Source organism: Anser brachyrhynchus, assembly GCF_964034855.1.
Source record: "Anser brachyrhynchus genome assembly, chromosome: 7".
Taxonomy (NCBI): Eukaryota; Metazoa; Chordata; class Aves; order Anseriformes; family Anatidae; genus Anser; species Anser brachyrhynchus.
Window position 1 is genome coordinate 7,723,038 of NC_137701.1, and position 22,258 is coordinate 7,745,295.

The 22,258-nt window shown below is 39.0% G+C and overlaps 1 protein-coding gene across 5 annotated transcripts in view; it reads right to left on the reverse strand.

The window, feature by feature from the left end:
* The window catches only part of ZNF804A (zinc finger protein 804A), a 420,932-nt gene that overhangs the window by 356,387 nt on the left and 42,287 nt on the right, over window positions 1-22,258 (reverse strand). The gene's annotated exons all lie outside the window — the stretch shown is intronic.

Sequence of the window (22,258 nt, forward strand, 5' to 3'; positions counted from 1 at the left end):
ACATTAGGCGTTATACACAAGGTTGTTAGTCTGTGACACCAGGGTTTAGTTTATATTCAGGTACAGTGCAAAGTCCTGGCCTACGACATGGAACCCGTTGAGTTTGAGGACGTTAAAAGGTAACACCTTGAGATGCACTGTACTTCACCTGCTGCAAGAGGTGAGCTGGGATGCTTGGTGGCCTTCCCTTGCAGAATTAGGAGCATCACACCTCAGGCAGCAACAATCAAGTCAGAGCATCTCATTTCCATTTGTCTCAGGGTAAAATACTGCACTGGAGCTGACACACGCTCCTGCAGCTATGCAAGCTTGCTAGAAGGTGGCAGAAGAAACAAGGAGCTCCCAGATCTCTTCTCTAAATGCAGGGTTGCAATGCTTCCTACTTTTTCATGGCCTCCATGCTAAAACAATGTTAAGATGTGTTGGTTTGTGTGCACGTCTGTGTCAGGTGAAATAAATGGCCAGCATTACAAACTTCATAGCATGCTAGACATGCAACACAGGTTTGCTTACGCAAAAACTAAGAGCACATAAGTATTCATTAAGTCTTTACCAATTATAAATAAGACTGTTCTGATTGTTTGATTTGTATTCTCAATGTATTTTGCACAATTAGTTATGCTTTTATGAAAGAGCTAATGAGAAACATTACAGACCAAAAAAATGCAGCAAATGTGTGCAAATTTATCTCCAACTAATTAATCATTCCCAGGTCAAAAAAAAAAAAAAAACACAACACTAAATTAAATTCACACTTTACTTTTACCTTAAGTATTATTCCCTGTTGAGTCTTTGGAGTTAACAAAATTAGAAGTGCTTAAAATTACTTAAATGCTATCTAGCAAAAAAAAAATGTAAGTAATAAGTCTAATATTCATCTAAAAATGTATGAAAGTTCACCAAATCCTAGTTACGTTATCACATGTGCCGTTATTTAAAAAACAGCTTCAAAGTTCAAAAAGAAAGTTCAAAAGAAAACAAAGGAATGAATGAATAGCTTCAGCTGCATCCAGGACAGAGTTAGGACGTGCTCACAAGCTTTTCTGACCCAGTCCCACTAGAGCAGAAAGCCAGACCATTGCATGTCAGCTTGTGGCATTTCCAGTGGGGTACCTGCTAAACCTTGCGAAAGCAGCAAATTTAATACTATGAGTCATACTGCCTGTCATACTCCGCATTTTGATTCTTCTTCCAGACACCAAGTAACACATTCAGAAGTTCTCTGGCACATTTAGGCCCTTTATGAGAAGTTTTGTAAGAAGATAAACAACATGCATGAACTCCTAACTACGTACTAACAAATTAAAATTAGCATATGGCAAGAAGAAATATGTAAAAGATGTTTGAAGGAAGTGTTTCTTCAATAGTTACACAGCTTCTCTTTATTTCTGATGTAATCAACCAGTCTCAAATCACTTAATATAAAGTGATATATTTTATATTTAGCCCCTTGTAGTGAGGCAAGCACAAATAGAAGTTCTAGCACCCCACATTGAGAACTGCTGCTCTTCGGGACCTGATGAAGTACACCTGCCTTGGGGCCAGAAACAGCCCTTAGGAGGAGGGAGCAAACTGCTGGGGACAGCAACAGCATGTGTCATCATGTCTGCTCCTCATCGCCCTCCGTGTCTCTCAGCCCATACTTACCAGTGGGGATTGGGCTGCACCCAAAGATAGCTTCATGGCTGCAACATCACAGCAAAATTGTCAGTTTCAAAACAGGCTGTTTGCTTTCGTTGAGCAAAATCAGAACCAAACCACTAAATGTATGCTCATGCCTTTCTCCATTTTTTCAGCATTATACAAAAAATCAAATACAATATTTAAGATTACTCCTAGACACATTCACAGACTACTAGAAATATGTTCACAGCTCTACGGTAAAGTGGCAATGAACACATCAGTGACTGTAAAGAAAACCTTACCAGGAGTGAAGAGAAAAAAAGTTTAGAGGGAGAATAATCAAGTGCTGACATATCTGTTTTGAAGCAAAGCATTTTCAAATATTTGTATCAAATATCCTCAGTAATGTTGCAACTGAAAAAAGTGCTATCTCCTTTTGGAGAACAGGTATCCTAAGACAGGTAAGACAACTTGAGCATCTTAATGAGCTAGCCAGTTACTTGAAATTCACTTTGAAAAGCAGCAGTTTGCTGTCAGCAGCAGTACACAGCCATCCCAACCCTGCAACTTCACCCTAGGTTGTTGGGTTTTTTGCACCTTGAATCCAGTTACAGAAAGTATGTAACTGAATCAGATGCAGGTTTTCATCTGCAAAAGTTTCAAACAGTTATCTTGTTATTGGAAAAAATAAAAGAACAAGGAAACAAATGAACAGAATCAAAGGGTTGCTTCCAAAACAGTTTCACTTTAGGATATTATCAGCAACACCAAACAGAAGAGGTGTATAAGAGTAATGGTCACAGGACGAAAAGTGCAATGAAAACTGATTATAACATTATATTTACACATCCCATGGTGATCCAATATTGTGAAGTTGATCTCAAGCTTCTCTAAACATTTGAGGTACTAGCAGGTGATTAGAGCAAGGAGTTTTCGCACATTAGCATTTATCCTTCAACCTGATGAGAATGGCATATCATCATTAAAGAAGGACAAGTACCCATCGTAATGTCAAGACCACATCCAATTTTGTCCTTTATGAAGTAACACTGGGGAAAAAGGATTACACCACTTACTGTTTCTGAAGCTCACTGAAACAGAGTTCCAACTGATCACATCCCATTAAAGTCCAGTTCTCCTCAATGCATACTGAGGTTCCTTACAAAGTACTTCAAATACGATTAATTTTTTCATAGGCTTCTGCATGTAAAGACTGCATTTTTCAGCCAAAGTATCTCGGATTTTATCCAAAACACTTTCAGAATTGCTTTAATTGGGTTGCAAGACATTTTTCCCCAAGAATCTTTGGTTTCTCCTGGCTGAATGCATTTCAGTAATTGTTTCCCAGAAGACAGACTGCTACGTCTTACTAAAGGTCTTTTGGTCCCTTCATTCCACTTGTGGGGGAGTGACTGTTCTCCCCTCTTAGCATCAACTCTACAAATGCTTTGGAAGTGTATTATTAATAGGTTAAGAATCATTATTATGATTACTTATAATAACATTAATATAGTATCAATGATTAGCTACATTAAACTGTTGAAACTTAACTATATATTAGCTATATTAAACTATTATTTGGATTACAAGATTATTAAATTTATTTCTGCTCCTAGATGCAAAGTCTTGAGCACCGCAGTATACCAAGTAAACGCACAACCATGAAAGTCTACTGTTAAAAAAAAAAATGGAATTATTACCCCACAAAGCTTTAACTGTACACTTCTTTTAAGACTCTCAATATTGAAAGCTTTTAAGTAGAACATTCTCACATTAGCTGCAACACTGGGTTTCAGGTTTCTCTCCCACCACAGTATTATCAAATTGTTTGCATGAACTAAAGTGATTTTCTCCTCAACATAATACACAGGAAAAATGCCAGACTAGACAGCTGTTAATTTTCCTTTGAAGAGATTCTACAAAGCACTACAAGTTAGGGAAATGACTCAAAATGGTAATGCAAAGTCAGTGGGGAATCAGCTCACTTCATTAAACATCTGCATCACAAGCCTGAGACTCATATGGAAGTTAAATTGGTTTGTCAAACCCATATTTACTGTAGTGTTTTGTCATATTTTCCAGTATAAGTACTAAGCAAAACAAGAACAGTCACCATCCTTCTTCTACAAAGATTTTATTTCCCTTGCATTTAATCTATAAATCATTTAAGTGATTAAGGTCTAGCCCTGTGATTTATTGAACAACTGGCTCACTTTTATTCACAGTTCTCCTTACCACCTCTACCTACTGCAATACACCAGAACCACTGACAGCATATGCCGTGTCATCTAAAAAATGAGCTTGACTCATACCCTGGCTCTTCCACACTAACTGTCCACAGCAAAACATAAGCAAATGCGGTAACAGCTCTTACTGTCAGCCTGCTCTTCCCTGGCGATTGGCACACTGAAGGCTGAAGACACCACAGAGAAAACCACCTCCAGTTTCCTTTTGGAAGCAGAAAAGAACATTGCTCTAAATAAATGCACCAAGAATATGAAGTTAGAAACGTCGTTTTTGAATTAAAGAGCCTGCTATGAAAAAGAAAAATACCACTCATCTAGGAATTAAGACGGCTGTCTGCAGTCATATCAAGTGACAAGATCCCTTTAAACTATTTGTAGGAACTACCTTAGGTGACTCCTTTTTCCCCTCTGCTCATGACAACTATGCATTTCCAGAGACCTGACACTTACAGGCAGGTTTTCAAGTCCAGCAAAAGCCTTGCACCAGTGAGGTGTAACACCGAGTGCAGAGTGCACTCAATTACAAATAATTAGCAAGAGCTTTGGCTAGCAGTCATTACTTTGTATACTTTATGCTAGAAATATCCTCTTATTCTCCTAAGATTAAGAAACTGCCACTGATTGTGTTACTCCAAACCATATTTTGGGCAAAAAGGGTGGCTGATCTCACAAAGTTTCATACAGTGGCTACTTGCATAGACAAACAACCCCAAGAGTTTGGCTTGAAAACCTGAAGAACTGAAATCTCCTCTCCTTCTCTTGCCTTAACCAAGGCACAGCACTTCCTGCCATAGGGGGGAAGGAGAAGACCACTACTCAGTTTGAAGCAGAAGAAGGAGCACCAACAGTAACACCCATTTCAGGGAGAAGTTTGCCAGCTGCCTTCTCAGTAATCACAACCTTTTAAGGCAGATAGAGAGAAGTTGTTCTATACAGTAAGAAGGCAATGATAGGACTGACCAGTGGTGTCAGTAAAATACACTGCAAGAATCACAGGGTCAGTCCACAGTTTCAAGAAAAAAAAAAAAAAAAAAAAACAGAACTATACTTTTCAAACAGACCATTCCCAGTCTAAATGCTGTACAAGGGACTGCACTGAAACGAGCTCTGCACTGGCAAAACGAGCAGAAGTACAGCAAGTTTTCAATTATACTTTAAACATGTTTTGGATGTGAAATGAAGCCTGAGACCCATTACAAAGAACTCAAGAAAAGGGCTTGAAAAGTCCTATCAGCAGAGGAATGCAATTGACCTGGAAAGAGGGAATGACCAAGGTAGAGGCACTGAAAAGTGATGAAGTAGAAAGCAGGATCCAGTGAAAGTTGTTTTGTTTCTTTATATTCTCCCATATCAGTCCAGAGTATCTGCCGGCATATGTGAAATGCAACAACACAAATTAAAACGCATTGATTTTTACAAAATAAACATTTATTTTAGTGAAAATCTATTGCAATTACTTAAAGTATCCCTTTTCAATAAAAATAATTTAAGACAACACAGACTGATTACAGTGGTAAGACAACTACCATGCTTACCTGTTTGACAGGACAGATCTTTGTGAGATACCCTCAAGGCTTGTCCTTTGGAAAAGCCGTCATTAAATACTCCACAGTATTTGCCAGGGCTGGGGAGGGGTTGCATCACCACATCCAAGTGAATATCACCCATACTTTAATGTTGGGTGTAAATAACCATCTCCAAGACTGCTTTTTGGCTTTCAACTGATATTTTGACATAAATGTGATTCCAGTTAGATTGCTTCCGTGTCTCTGGGAAGAAGGGCCCCTTTCAAGAGCATTTTTTTCATCATCACCTCTAGTAACACTGAACACAAAGCCCTGAAGCAACATCCCTATAGCACTATCACCACGCTCCTCTTCATAACTTGAATATAACTGTCTGGGGACACTGTCACTGAACACAGCAGGATAAACGCTGTCACTGCCACTGTTTTTTCATCATCACGCGTGTTAGAACTTCAGACATTGCCTCAACCCAAAGTCAAATGGTGAACAAGCAGAAAAGCAATTACCTCACTTGCAATCACTTTGTACAAAATATGAAGTCTGTCCTCTACATGCTCTTCTCCACCCTTCTCAGACAGCTCTGCAAGGCTGGCACCTTTGATCTGTCATTTTTAACTAGTATGAGGCTCTTACTAACTTCCAAGCATTTAGCAAGTCAAGAATCCACCCTCAAATACATTTTATGCTAAAGAAATACTATGGTACCAAGTTTCCTAGATTTGCAGTCAGAATGCATCCGCTTTTAATATAGTCCAGTTACACAAAAAAGGCAAAAAGCACTCAAGAGATACAGAACCTAATGTCATGAAATTGATTCTCCAGACTTACTTATGAAGCAATTTATATCAGAGCACTTTCTTCCTCTTTTCTGACAGATTAGCATAGTCTTTTATTCCACCAATATTCCCAAATCCATGCAAATTAATATTATTACATGGACTGTAAATAAGACTGTTAGGAACCCTGCCAAAACAAAGACAAGATGTTCTCCCACACCCTCATTCTTTTTCATTTTGGCCCATATTAATAATCATAAGTATTTCACTAGGTCAAAATGTAGAACAATTACTCAAAAGTGTAGAAAATACTTAAACTAATTGTGAAACAAAATATTGTTTGATCTTCAGTGCATGAGAAACTACCCCTGCAAGTTTATTGGAAGTGTATCACGGAGTACATATATCTTTTACTAATGCTGCTAATTACTCAATTAAAACCCAACCCAAATAGTACAGCTTGAACCATTAATCATTTTTACACAATTACTCATTAAATACAACATTAGGCATGTCATTTACCATGCTGCTGTTGCCACATGAAGTCTGATGCTTTTAGGTTATGCACTAACTTGACTGAAATCATGGAGCAGGTCCTCTTGCAACACATTTCTGGACACAAATGAGAAAAAGCTAATTATCATAGACTCATTAAGGTTGGAAAAACCTTAAGGGGCTGCTATTCCAGAGAGGCTTAGACAGGCTGGAAGAATGAACTGATGGGAGCCTCCAGAAATTCAGGAAGGACAACGTGAAGTCCCACCCTAGTAAAAAAGTCCCTTGCTACAACACTGGCCAGGAACAGCTCTGCAAAAGAGAGCCCTGGAGACAGCAAGCGAGCATGTGCACCTTATGTGTCCTAGCAGAGACAAGAGCAGGCCCATCCCAGCAAGGGGAAAATCACTGCCCACAGCTGAAGGCTGGTTACACCACATCTGTGAACTGCAGAAGGAAAAGCTCCAAAGAAGTGTCCAACAAGCATTCACCCACATATTTTCTCTAAAAGATCATAGGTTACTGCCACTGAGCTGGTTGCTTTGCCATCTTCCCAGAAGTCTGACAAGACATTCTTTGGGTTGCAGCTCCTTTGCAGCTAAAAGCAAAACTTGTGTCACTCTCAAGTAATTCTGATAAATAATCCACCTAAGAAAGCTATTTTCACCTTTATTTTTCCATGCTTTTAGTAACATAGCAAGAGTACCTCACGTGGCATTAATGCTCCTGATGTCTGAGGGTTTGCTTGCAAGTTCCAAGAAATTATGAAATAACAGGATATGGGAAATGCCACTTCCACACAAAAGCAACCTTGTAGAAACTTATATTGATAGATTTTTAACCAAGGCAGACTCCACTGTAAGAGACTCACTCCATTTTTGGCCTGTCTCCCTCCTGAATCACAATCCACAACGTTCTGGCAATGCACACCCCTAGAAGCACACAGCTCTCTTCACTCCATCCCAGCACAATCTTCAGTACAGTCTGAGAAACATTTTAAAATGCACAGCCATAATGTTCTTAGTAACAGTTTCCTATAACTGGATAGTCATTTTTGACTAATGAAGTGCTAATATACAAATAACTGAGTATTTATGGAACATTAACAATGAACACCAATAAATATCGCATGAACAGCCACTTACTGTATCATTCTTTAACTGTATTTAATTTCTATTTTTCTAGTGTAAATCTCTTTATAGAATAACAACATGTTCAGCAATGAATTATAGACCATAAATAGGTGATACATGGACACTTAGTGCAAAGAGCAACAGTTTAAGCTATGAATTTAAACTATACTTTTCTGAAGGTAAAATTCATCTTCAACTGGATTTTTCTAGTGCACAGACTTTGTGACATCCCTTTGCATCACTTAAATGAGGTTTTCAATGCCCAGCTATGAAAGACTTCTGGGAAGTTCCAGTTGTGCAGTGATATATATTCCATCTAAAGTATTAATTGACTTTGGACAGAATTCTTGAGGTTTATCGCTCTGAACTATTAACATTTTTATGCCTCAGGAAAGCTTTTTATTCCTGGGTTTAGTACTACCTGTGAACAACATGCTTGCAGTACTCACCAGATGATTCCTCTGTTACTAATTTTTTGTTCTCTTAGTTTGTTAATAAAATAATCCAGTCAGAGAAAAAAAAAAAAAAAGCTAGAGAGGGAGACCACAGAACAGACAATTAATAGCAATTCCCCCCCCCCCAAAAAAAAATACTTCTACAAAGTCTAGAAGTTGCATTTTTCATCAGTGACATTGCCATTGTCATTATTAATGTGTCTCCTCATATTACCAGCACTTTATTGCAGTTAATGACTTATTTCCCATACCACCTCACTGTTAATCTATGTCTGTCTTTATTACAGAATCACAGAATCATCTAGGTTGGAAGAGACCTCCAAGATCACCTAGTCCAACCTCTGACCTAACACTAACAAGTCCTCCACTAAACCATATCACTAAGCTCAACATCTAAACATTTCTTAAAGACCTCCAGGGATGGTGACTCAACCACCTCCCTGGGCAGCCCATTCCAATGCCTAACAACACTTTCAGTAAAGAAGTTCTTCCTAACATCCAACCTAAACCTCCCCTGGCGCAACTTTAGCCCATTCCCCCTCATCCTGTCACCAGGCATGTGGGAGAATAGACCAACCCCCACCTCTCTACAGCCTCCTTTAAGGTACCTGTAGAGAGTGATAAGGTCGCCCCGAGCCTCCCCTTCTGCAGGCTGAACAATCCCAGCTCCCTCAGCCGCTCCTCGTAAGACTTGTTCTCCAGAACAAGTATTAAAAGAGTAGTAAGCCAGCAAAGACCAGTACTGATTCCATCCTCACTACGAACCTTCTCTATTAACACCTTCTAATCAAAGAAATAAGATTAATGAAGAGCCACATCAATCCTTAAAAAAACACTTACATGGATAAAAATCTATGCAATTCATTTCATATATGTAACTTCAAAGGCTCTGCATGGCAACTGATTTCACCACCACCCCCCTTTTTTAAAGGACACAAGGATCCATTTTGTTTGTATCCATCTGTTTGGAGGCACCAGAGCAGTATCTTTGTGCTTAAAGTCTCACAGATTGGAAATACTGATAGCACTGTTGGCTTTTCTACTTTTTAAAGTGATTTTCAGTTATTATCAAACAAAATACTGAAGTTGTTGTCCTACAGTTTCCATAAAATACAATTACCCCTTTGAGTATTTTTTTTCCCCCAAGGAAGACTAGAGAAAGCACTTGCAAGCCACTTGCAAGCAATTCCATGGAAATCTAGGAATACAAGCCAAAACAGAAGTAGCTATCCTAAGATGTTTTATTGCCTACTTAGAAAATAGTGATATTTGCTACTTTTTATATGAACAGCAGAGATGACAGAACTGCTTCATTCTCACATTTACATCCCCCTCCCCCCCTTTCTTTTGCACCTATGTTCTAATGAAAATTAGACTATGAGAGACCCCGCACCAGGCAAACGCTCATCTGACACATAGTCAAAATAGCCAACAGACTCCATTAACAGCCTCAAGAAAACCTGCCTGAATATTTTCCGTATGGCAAATTATATTGGCAATGGGAAGTTTCTCAGAGATCCACCTCCCTTCTCATCTACGTTCCCTGTTGGAGCAAGCAAGGAAGACAAGAATGGACGTGTTGCAGAAATGACTGTTCTTGGAACCAACACAACTTCAGTGAAACCACGCTGGATTGCAGAACTTGGAGGGAAATAACTGAAGGTCTGCAAATGGTTGCACTTACAAAAGTTATTTTTTTGTCTCACAACATGATTACCTAGCATCATTTGCAATGGAAAGCTGCATGAAGTCAGTTTTATCCAATCTTTTCCAACAATAAATGGATTTATTTTGATGTATCACTGAAAATAAGGAAAAACAGTAATCTGACTGCATTTCAGAACAAAATATCCCCTGACAGCAACGGCTACTTAGATCAGTTTAGCTGGAGTATGTGCCTAGTATGAGGTATAGCTGCGATGGAAATAAAAGGGAGTGCAAGTTTCATGTCTGTCAGCCTTTCCCCTGTAGGTAAATCACCCACATATCTCATCTATCACAAAAACCTGGCTGCAGCATTCAGTCGCTTTGTGACTTAGATCAACTCTGATATGTCATTTGACTTTGTGAGGCTCTGTAAAGTCATCCATCACATTCTCTAAAGCTTGCATATCACCTTGTACACAGGAGATACTCAGGAAATCACCAAGACAATGGTATGTCACCCTGTCAAGAGGCACTATAAGCTAAGCTTCAGAAGTGCTACCATAGTTTATAACCCACAAATCATACACATGAGAAATAGCAAGAGACACTTTGTTGTCCTTTGGTACATCTCTGGAAATAGAGAGACTCTATAGATAATACACTCGAGTTCCCTCACCTCCCAGTTATGCCCAGTGCAGTACATTGCAAGACCCAGGACAACCCATCGGCATACCTCATTCTCTTAACCTATGTAACACAAGTCTGCAGTCCCTCCTCAGGTAAAGCCACATTCCCAGCAGCAACAGCACAGCATACAACACCCTTCCATCCTATTTAAATCCACATATAACCTGTACATCTGGCATCTCCTAGGCTCTTTAGTGTACACCAGTCTCACTGCTACACCTCTGTTTTGCTCCAAGGGTGGACAACACCAAAATGAGTCACTGATTCAAATCCAGTCTGATCACTTCTTGCTTGGTCGCTGGCCTAAACACTGAGGCTTGAAGGGAAAATGAAAAGGATACCATAGTGTGTGACATGCTTTCTCTAAAATAAATATTTCCCCCCAAAGGAGTACTTTTTCCCCCCCTCTGTGGCATCTGTGGCATCCTGTATTAAAGGACAGTAATACAGCTAGGCCAACATTAATCAAGGCAGCAGTTTTGTTCAATCACTGGATACCAATGAAGAATTACCCTATAATTTCTTTAGGAGACAAACGTCTGCCTTGGCTGTCTATTCAGAAGCGCGTGTGCATGCTGTGTAACACAGGTCAGCTCTAACAGCTGGACATGTACCACAGCCCTTGCCATCAAGGGAATCAAGCTGTTTCTCAATACCTAAACAAAAACTAGCACTAGACCTAGCCATATAAGCACGCACACGTGCTTGCTGATTGCTGCTGCTCAATTTATCAACACTCCCCCCAGTTCTACATTAACAAATAGGTTTGTTCTAAATGCCTATTTGTTTGCAGTAGCTTGCCATTCAGAGTCTTCAGCATGACATGCCCTCAGTTTCACCCAAACCCAGCCCCTGTTACTCAGGAAGCACCATTTGCTCCAGGGTTTGTACCACTTAAGTTACCCAGGAACTGAACCTAGCCATGCAATTGCATTATGATTCTGTTACAACTTCTATGAATTAAATTACCTAGGCAGAAGGGCAAAAATTGAAGTTTACATTTTTTTAGTGAGGATTTCTTTAAGTCAAACGTGACCAGCTGAATTTTTACTGGAAGTGGATATATAGGAACAGTTGATGTGAATAAATTACATTTTACTTTTGTCTTTCATAAAGCATCATATTTTATCTTTGTTAGTGTTCCCTATAAAAACAGATCGGTAATATAGTATCTCTTTCCACAGCTATTTTATGTAGTCCCATTTCAATTTTTATAGCCTTATCCTTTTCTCCTGAAGGGAGAACAGAAAGCCTTAATGTACACTGACTATTTCATGTTCATCTTCCCCAACTATCCAGCTTCCCAAGTGTCAGTCGCTTCCCAGTTTTCCAGTGAACCAACACATGCCCAGATGTCAAATGAGTAAAAAGAGACATAATATAGTCTTGCCTTTTACCTCCTTCACAGAAATAATTATGTTTTAGTGAAGATTTTGTTGTCATGCTGATTTCAGCCCTAGGGGTCGAGTACCAAAATTGATTCTCCCTCCTCCCAAATATGGCTCTAAAGCCACTGAGAGTGCTCCTGGCAGCAAGGACTGTGCCACCCACCAGGCCTCCGATGCCCCCAAGCCTTTTGTATTTATCAACTTACATGGAACAAGAGAGAGATCCCTCAGCTGCTTGATTGTTTTACCTGTTTCTGCTTCAGCGCAGTCTGTCTAGAGAATCTTCACTGAACAGACAATATTCGTGAACAGTGTTTCTCCGACTCAGAATAATAACTCAAAGGGATGTATGTGTCTCTAGATCATCTGCTTTCCTGCTATTTTCATACCACAGTTCACTTTTTTAAATTCATAAACATGAACATTATTTGCTAAGCAGCTAAATGGAGTCAGAAATAAGTTTATCCAGGGGAGATGCAATCCCTGATGAACCAGCCTGGATAACATGCGTTTATGCACTGCGACCAACAGGGCAAAGCAGTTCAAGAAGACAAGAAGAAAATGAAATTATCATCTCTCCTCTCACAACTGTAGTTAGACAGAACAGCAAATACTGTGCACCTAAATGCCTTGAGATTTAGAGATTATTCAGCAGTAAAACAGGTTTGTAAAGTACTCTGATACAGAATTCAATACACAAAACAATTTCAAAGTCATTAATCACACGCTGTGAAAAACTACTTTCCCATCACAAACTGGTGATGATAAACATGATACATGCCATCTGCTTGCTTTGCAGTAAGTCAGCTAAGGGTAAGCTTGTGAACAAAATGCCATGACAAACAAGCTCAAATGAATTTCTTTGTATTTCTAATGGTCACGATAATCCAACACCAAGGTGCATATACACACTGCTGACAAAGCACCTGCAAACAATTACTGGCCTGCCCTCAGAGGATCAGAAAGCTTTATTTTTTCATCACAACAGGCAGTCACACTGCAAGCAGACTACCTACATTGAGGTTTCTATTCCTGCAGAATAACTGACATGAAGGTGATGAGGATTAATAGACAGGACTCAACACGACACAGAAAACCCCACAGAATGGAGTCTGAAATAGTTCTCCTAAAAAGGGGGATTTCCAGGTAGTACAAGAAACTGATTCTTGCTCACTCAAACACTCTAAGATCACTTCAGGACTTTGAGTAAATCACAGTAATTGTAATTTATAATTCTAAAACAGAAAGCTTATTCCTTGTTTGAGTTTGACTCAAGCTGGGTTTCAAATCACATTTTCTTCAATAGGCCATTCACTGAAGGGAAGACATCCAAATCCTGAATATCAGAATTATGAGGAAAAATAGCTCAATAGCTTTCTGTAAGAAGGCTCACAGGAAAATACATTCTGGTGCAGAAGTCTTGCTGACCTTTTGTTAAACGTTAATATTAAGAACTCACAGAAATTGTGGCCTCTAGTCGCTCAGCAGCTCAACTTCTTCCCTTTTTGCTCACTGGCATCTCCTGAGTGCTGCATCCTTGATTATCACAGATGCTGCCAGCCTTCATCACAGATGAACAGGTAAAAAAGCAACAACGTTAACCAAAAATGCATAACATACCATCTTAAGGAAAACTTAAATGAAGAAATCATGTGGAAACACAAAAACCCTTCACTTGCAGAATAACACCTCACTGAAATTTGACTGAGAACTTCCTGCAACAACCTACATCGCTAAAGCACTTTTCCATGCCAAGACAGAAGAAAGTATTATTCCTATAAAACCTGCAGGTAGTACCTTGTGCTAGTAGAAATGTTGGTGCATGATGTTTTAACTAGTCATGGAGACAGACATCTCAGGTTATTTATGACAGGGAAATCCTTACAAAAATGTGATAGGGAAATATATAGGGACTGCATAGTTCTTAACAGCTTATCGGACAGTCTGTGTCTGTTTTCAGAGGGTGAGAGTCCTCCATTCAGCCAGATACACTGCTGGACTGCTAGGATTGTCACCACCTCTACTTCCAACTATTAACAAGATTCTGTTGCTGTTTGGGACCAGCAAGTTCACTATTGGCCTTCTACTACTATTACTTGTAAAATTTAACATGGAAATTGATTGCAAATACAGACAAAATTAAGATTCTCATATAAACATGACAAGAAAACTGGAGCAAGTTTTAGCGCATCCTTGAACCCCTTCCTCAGACCAAATTATAATAATATACTCTTACTGATACACTAATCTAGTAATATTAACAACAAGATAGAAAAAATATTCAGTATCAGATACATCAGGAAAGTCTGCATAATTCCTAGGATAAGGCCAATAAAAACAATATACTTAAAGAGTCCCATATAATAACTGACCATTAGTATCTATCCTGTTTTTTAAATTATCTCAGTTCTCAAATGATTGTCACTCTTTTGGATCAAAGTTCAAAACCATAAGATATTAAGAATGAGCTTATTTTCACTGAAAATATATAAAAAGCAGACATTTCCCCCAGGCAATCAGAGTGGATCTTGATGAACAGATATTTCAGAGAAATCAAACCAGTGCTTATGTTGTAACGACCAGCCACACGACAACTTCCAAACTGATGGTCTGTGGGGAGCAGCTTCCAGCTTTTCTGAGTTTGTTCAAGCATTGGATCTGCAAGCTGAGATAACGCAAGACCATTTACAAATGCTGGCTTACTCAGAGAGCCAGAGTCATTGCTTCTAAAAAAGCTGGACTAGCTATAAATGAAGTGCCTCACACCACAAGCAACAGCAGATTTACAATATAAGAGCTTTAGACACCAAATTTACCTACAGAGAAAGAGCTCTCTTCAACAAGTAACTTTGCTAACACTCAGAAACCCACCATCAGTTTTAGCATTATTCAGAAAATCTTACCTATTCAAGTTGTTTTGGTAAATAAATATTTTCTAAGAATTTGAAGAAAAAGGTAAGTACTTTTAACCAGAAACCACTTTTTTCTTTACTTGCATATGAAAAAAAAATCACAAGGTCCTGTTGCTCTCATACTGAGTACTTCAGAGTTCAGTCCAGGTGTTTCTCACCCATGTTACATTACAGTTTTACATTTCTTTTTCCTGGAACTCGCATTTTCCTCTGCATGGAGTATTAGCTGACCGAAGACACAAGAGCAGGGAAGTCCACAAGTCTGTACTAATGTAGAGCATTCTTTTCTTTCATATGAATTCATATTAATTTAACAACTTAGAGGAAAAAGACAAATATGGAAAAACGTGTGACATCACATCTGGTGTCAGGAGGATTTCATATGTGAGAATTAGCAAGCTATATTAACACTTCATACCTCACAAAAACCAACAGATGAAGAAATAGAAGAAATGTTGATAATTAAAATAAAAAGGTTACATATCAGTAATCTTTGGAAGCACAGCAAGTAGAACCACTTTTACCTTTGCATAAAAGCTACTTTAAAAAAAAATCATTAAAGTTTTACAGTGATTACTGCCTCCTAAACACCCCTGTTTATTAACCTACACTAAAAAGCAGCTAACAAACAGAGGATATCTGGTGACAGTGTGTCCAGTCATCACAAAAAACGCGCATGTTTCCACATGCAATTTTCTCACTTAAGAATTAACTTCTCATTCTTTTCTTTTATGTTCAAAGCTATTCTTGCTTCATTCTTGAGAACTCCCTGATAAAGCTCACTGTCACTGTGAGGCTCTATTTCTATCTGTAATTACCCTCCCATAATTGCTGTAAAGAGAAAAACATCTGTTGCTACGCATTACCATTTCTCATGGCTGTATTTATGCTTTTTTAAAGCATCTTTGATTATGTAATGGTTTTGGGTTTTCCATCTCTTCCACAAAAAGAGCACCAAACCAGTTAAATAATGCAGCCTTGTTTGGGAAACCTGAGAATTCTAAGGGAAATTTAAAGTGATTTTAGGTTCTTTTGTTTGAATTGCAGCACTGCCACTTTTTTTTTTTTTTTTTACTACACACACACAAGCAGAAGAGCACCTGAAGGAGCAGGGCTCCCAGGACTGAGGCAATAATGCCAAGGTGATGGGCAAGATCCTTGCCTGTGCCTGCACTCACCTGCAGTGTGCTCAGCACCAACTAGGACACATCGAGCATGCCTGTGTGCTCACAACAGCTTTGGTACTGGGCAGGGGATGTGTACTGGCCAGTTCATGGATGTTAGTCCAATTCATTAGACTATTCATTTAAGCAGGCACAGCTTTCCTTAAGAAGTTAACTTACTTATTAGCTCCCATCCATTTGCAGAGGTTCCAGCAAAATATGCCCAGGAGCTAGAGGTTAAGGGTTATTTCAGTGCTTCTGTGTTCTTCTTTGCATTCTATGAGCCCCACTGCAATACAGCTTCATGAAGTACTTACAAACCTTTTATCTGAGACAAACACTGTCATTTCCACTTATTTAACCCTGAAAGCCCACCCTTACTATAAAATACATCTAGACCAGATCTCCAGTACTAGGCCTATGATGTTGAGCATCCTGGCCTCTCAGGATGCTCAAGTTAAACATACTTAAGCTTGGATTAGGATCACAAAGTACAAAATTAAAGAGCTTTGTCCAGTAGCTGCTCATTCTTCTGAGCTATAGAAAAGCACTGTTGTGGAGCTACCTGTTCATCTAATAATCAAGTCGTCCACATGGTACAAGTGGATGACAGGTTCTGCTCCATATGCAGAATTTGTCTTTCTGAACATAATCCAGCACGTAATGACAGGACCTCCCTACTGCAGGAGTACAGATCTGCACTGTATCACCTGCTCGGTTACAGTCAGCATCTGACACCCAGGAGGACCTGTACAAAGAGATATGCCTTCAAACTTTTTCCAGCAAGAAATCTTTTTTTGGAGCAAAGATTGCATATGCATTTCCAAATGTGATCTTTACTACAAATCAGTGTTGCACATGGCAGAGGTCTCAGAAAGTTGCTGCAATGCTGTGCTGTCCTATGTTGCATTTCAATATAATGCTCTGGGAACAAAGATGTCTTGGCATATGTGGATCTAAAGATGGCTTGGCCTCTTGGTATGCTTGTGCTATCGCTGTTGCAATTTATTCTGAGCATATAATTGCTCAGTAATCAACTTAAGTCAAGTATTTACAATCAATCAGTGCTGCTCGACAAAACAGCAAGTCACGCAAACCAACTTGGTGCGGCAATATTTTTCTAAAATAAAGTTTTGCTCATCTTTACAATTGTTTCATGAAAGTGGTAGTTAGCAATAGCATCTACTCCCCCATTATCTACTACTGAACTCAAGCTGCTTAGGTAAACATTCATTTATCAGTAATACTTACATAATCGTCCCATTTACTTTCTAATGGTAAAGAGCTGTTACAATATACAGACTTGTTTCTTCATTAGCTTATGATTTTGGGAAAAAAAATAAAGGCAGAAAATTATATCTATTTGTTCAAGAAGTAACCATTCTGTTCATTCCCACCTTCCCCTACCCATTCCACAGGGGAAAATCATCACTTTCTGGGATTGCTAACAGCAAAATAGCTCTAAGCTAGTATTAAAACATATTGCCTAATGGCAACAAGTCAACTGAGCTACTTTAAACAGACACCATAAAACATCCTTTAACACCTAGCAGACTGCTTTAATATTTTTTCCTGAGGGAAAATATGCAAGCCTGACTCAAGTCCTCTGCAATATGAAAATATTTTATACATAGAAGAGGCTGTTGATGAATATCAACATATGACTGGAGAAATTAAGTAGACCACCATAGTTGATAGCAAAAGTGACAGTAATTTGTTAAGTGGGGACTCTGCTCTTCAAAGCAGAAGGTATTTACAGTATATCAATGTACTCAAAGGTATTTTTACAGAGAAGTTTCACATGTGTCAGAAGGACAAACCTTTTGGATAAATCTTGTCACAATCTAAGCTAATCTGCTTAAAACTCAGAAGAAATCACTTCGTTCCTTGAAAGCACGACAAAAAAATGTTGAATTTTACTCATATCCAGTAACAATACTTAAACACATGAACTTACACTCGCCTTTAACAGGAATCAAGGTCTAAGTTGACTGCAGCACATCTCTCCAGGTGACGGTCAGAGTCTGTTCCTAAGGAGGCCATTTCCTTGTGGTGTAGTTACAGTGCATGACGTGCCACTACACTAACGCTCAGTGTAGGCCGCGGCCTGAAGGAATGCACGAGGACTTCAAGTATATTCACCTCACAGGAGTCCTACACTCGGCAGGATATAGTCACACAAAACATACCGACTACACATACCCTAGAGGCAAGTGCTGTGGTACCCCAACAAAACGGCCAGAAACAATTTTCAGTGCTCACCACAACACTGAGTCGCCTGTGGAAAGCACGCACGCCATTTTGTCCCACACTGCGTCCTAAGCGCGGAAGGCAGCAGTGGAATTATGAGCCCGTTTTTCAAAGTTAGACTTCAGCAATCGTGTGCCCAAGTGTTCTGAGTCACTGTAGGCACACATTCCTGAATAAAGCAAACCACTGTGCCTTTTTTTAAATCTAGCTATGTCCAATATTGAGAATCAGATGGAAAAAGCTCAAAAAAAGCTTCCTGTCCCTGAAATCGGAACAGAAATCCTCGGCTCAGTGAGTCAGTAAAAACATTCTAATAAGGTAAACCAGTAAAATAGTTGGAATATCTCTGGGTCTCCCATTTTTTTATTTCTCAACTTTCCTTGCAAAGTCCATTTTTAATCACAGGCAGATTCAACTGTCAGTCCATCTGCATACAGGAGCGACCCCAAGTGCAGATGAGTATGCCCTTAGGCCATGGCTTGACCAGCCAGCTGACAGCCAATGGAGAATGGCTACAAGACCTCATGAGGTCTTGAGAATTTTAAAACTGCATTAGATTCACATTTCTTGGCAGAAATAAGACGCAAAGTACCGGCTAGCTAGAATAAAGTACATACAGGATACACACATATCTAACATACAATGACATAGCACAAGACACATTCCCTGTCCTATTCTGTATTAAGAGTTTTCTCCTTCAAGTATTTCAAAAGGAGCAAGGTCAACTATTAAGACACAGCGATAAGTGAAAAACTTATCTCAAGGCAAACAATTTGCCTAGGAACAAATGTAAGAAAACTCCTGGCTGTTACTGCATGAAGATTCTCTTCTCTGGTTTAACAGCACACTTCAGCACAAGGTGAAGAAAGTCAGCATGTCATCTACTGCTCTGAACCACTACTGTTCCATCAGTGACAAGATGCTGATTTACATAAGCAAGTTTTTCAGTTGTTCATTTCCACCTTCCCCTACCCATTCCATGGGGAAAATTACCACTTTCTGGGGTAGCTAATTGCAAAATAGCTCTGAGCTAGTACCACAATGTATTTTTTTTAAAGCAGCTCAAATGACTTGTTGCCATTAGGCAATATGCTCATGTTTCAAACATGGCTGCTTATTTTCAGATGAAAAGGATAACCACACAACCAACGTACAACTACAACAGTGGAATGAAATACCTGCATTGTTACAGCAATAGGTTCTTTAGTTTGACTTGTTGATAATGGTGATATATGGAAGAGAAATTGTCTCAAGGCTTTAAAAGTAAAACAGATGCATGGTGACAAGGCACACTTTAAGATGATCCTTTAAAAGATCTCAGAGGAGTGTATTCAAAGAAACTAGAAAAAGAGAAGTAATTTGAGGAAGTGACCTCTATAAAGGAGCCAGAGGAATTCACATAATAAATTGAATTCTCTGGATTTTTAATCTTCCTTAAGGAAGGTCAGACAACCTTCTAAGTTTCTGCTCCAGAGGGGGAATCTGAACTTCAGCAATGGTACAGGACTTTCCACCTGCTCTTCTTTTACCTCCCTCTGTACCATGCCCCAGGCTGGTCTTCTCTGGAAATCCAGATACAACCATCATTTGAAGGAATGACTCATCTCTCACCTTCCTATTCTGCTATCTCCTTATGACTGTTGACATTTCAGCTATAGCTCAATGAGGCAAAAAAGGAAATCCTGATCTTCCCACTCAAGTTAACTCTTCTTCTCCTAGTCATGCAAGCTGATGCTGTGCTATCTCCAAGCTCATCACTTGCACATCATTGTCAATTCTCTCCCTCCCATCCATACTGAAACCTTGGTGATTACTCCTGTTATGTTAAAGATCAGGGCTTCCTTGTACATCCCTGCAATATATTGTCACAGCCACTTATTATCAACACCATTTATACTATATTAATATGCTCATTGTGGTCCCAAGAAACACAGCCTTACTTCCCTCAGACATTTAAAAACACTTCTGTAAACACCACCTTCATATTCACAGTTTTGATAAGGATCAGTGTTTTCTTCCCAAATCATGTTAAACAAAGTTGGGCTACACACAAGCACCAATACACAGCACTTGCTACCATTTTTCAAAGCCAATACTGGAATGTTGCTTATAACCATACGAGGCAAGTCTTCATCAACTTGCTAATATTTCCAGCCAACATTTTTCCCTCATGTATCGCTCTTCTGGCCATAACTGGGGGTGACCATGGGAGTGTAAAGTCATGGCCATGGGTTCACGAGATCCCATCACGCACAAAAGACACAGAGGCCTGAATTTCTGTATTATATCCGTTTCATAGTAGTAACTTGTAAGGTTAGTACAAGATTACTACTAGGAAAGTGTATATATTAAAAGTTACATCCTTCCCTAGCTGGAGTTCTGTAGTATATACTAATGACCATATACCTATACAGGTATAGGCATACAGTATATACTTATAACCATATACCTATACTTATACCATATACCTATATAAATAGAGATAATGTGAGATGCTGCTGGTGCTAATCGATGGAGAAGTCTCTTTCCCTTTGCGTCTGCAGTCACCCAGAGCCTCCAGCACTGGTATCAAGTCTCCGTGTGCGCTTACCTAAAGCAGTACTGCAAGCTTGTGCCCAGCTGACAAACCCTCTCAGGAGTTACAACCACCCTGGGCTCCAGGTGGATATGTCTCCTCCGTGTTACATATTAGGAGAGGAAAGACACCAGCCATGGCCTAGTCCCATTCTTCGTGACCCATAAGTGGCCAAGAGGTGGAGTGACAGAGCCCCCACAAAGCCAACCTGGTATTATAATGGTTTGGGTTGGAAGGGACCTTAACATCTCAAAAAATATAAGTTTATTTCTTATGCAATTAATATTCCACCTGTAGCTTGTCATCAACTCAAGTGACAGGCTACAGTAACTACACTAACGCATCAATTATCACCATCTTAATACCCATTTACTTGGCAAGTTATTCAAAAAAAAGTGAGGATAAAATCTATGAATACCAAACTAAATTTAAGCTCATCTTTGCATACACTGAGGTTCAACTGAAATCTGAATTCTTAAATACAAAAGACAATCCATAGAAAATTGCTAACTGGTTCAAAGGGTAAGGTTTAATAAAGTTTAATAAATGAGCCACAAATTTTGTGAATAGGCAATTCAATTTCTAATTTCAAGTTATATTTCCTATATGTATTCTTCCCTTTCAAGCTTTGCTCAAGATCCCCTAGAACTTGGACAATTTTTTTTATGTAAAAATATCCAAAGTTACTTTCTAGCCAATGCTGAACAGAATGCTACATAACACTCCTAAAGAAAGCTCTCATTTAATGCAATCAAAAATGTCAATCTGAAGATGTGACAGTATCTTGAACAAACTAGTTGGAAATTTGAGAAACTGAGGTGCTTCAGCACGCTAAACTGATCTGAAAACTCCCTTTCAAGTCAAACGGCACATTGTCTACAGCAAACGCTGGAAGTCCAATATCCCTGAATCATCTCAAAGTTGCTTCTAGTCTGACAGAGTATGGATATATATTGACATTTACATATGGAATAGGTTACCTGGGGTTTAGTTACATGAGGTTCAACATTATTTTTATTTATTTATTTATTTTTACGAAAAGCCTGCAGAGTTGACTTTCGTTCAGAAAACTAGTTTTATTTGTTGCCCTAGAAGTACTGGTATAGTTAATACTGATGCCTACAAGTATTTGTAGGATTCAGATACAGAAATAGTACAGAAATTTGTTCTCTAAAGTATAGATATGCTTTGACCACAAAGCAATTTTGAAATGGATAGGCAGCACAATCAACAGAAGCTAAACTGGAGAGAAATCTTTGGTAGAAGGAAGTTACCAAACACCCCCAAACCTCAGTATCATCTAAGATTCTCAGATAATGTCACTTCTTGCAAGACTTGATAAGGAAGCCTTGACTCACAACTCAGACTGAGCAAATATAATC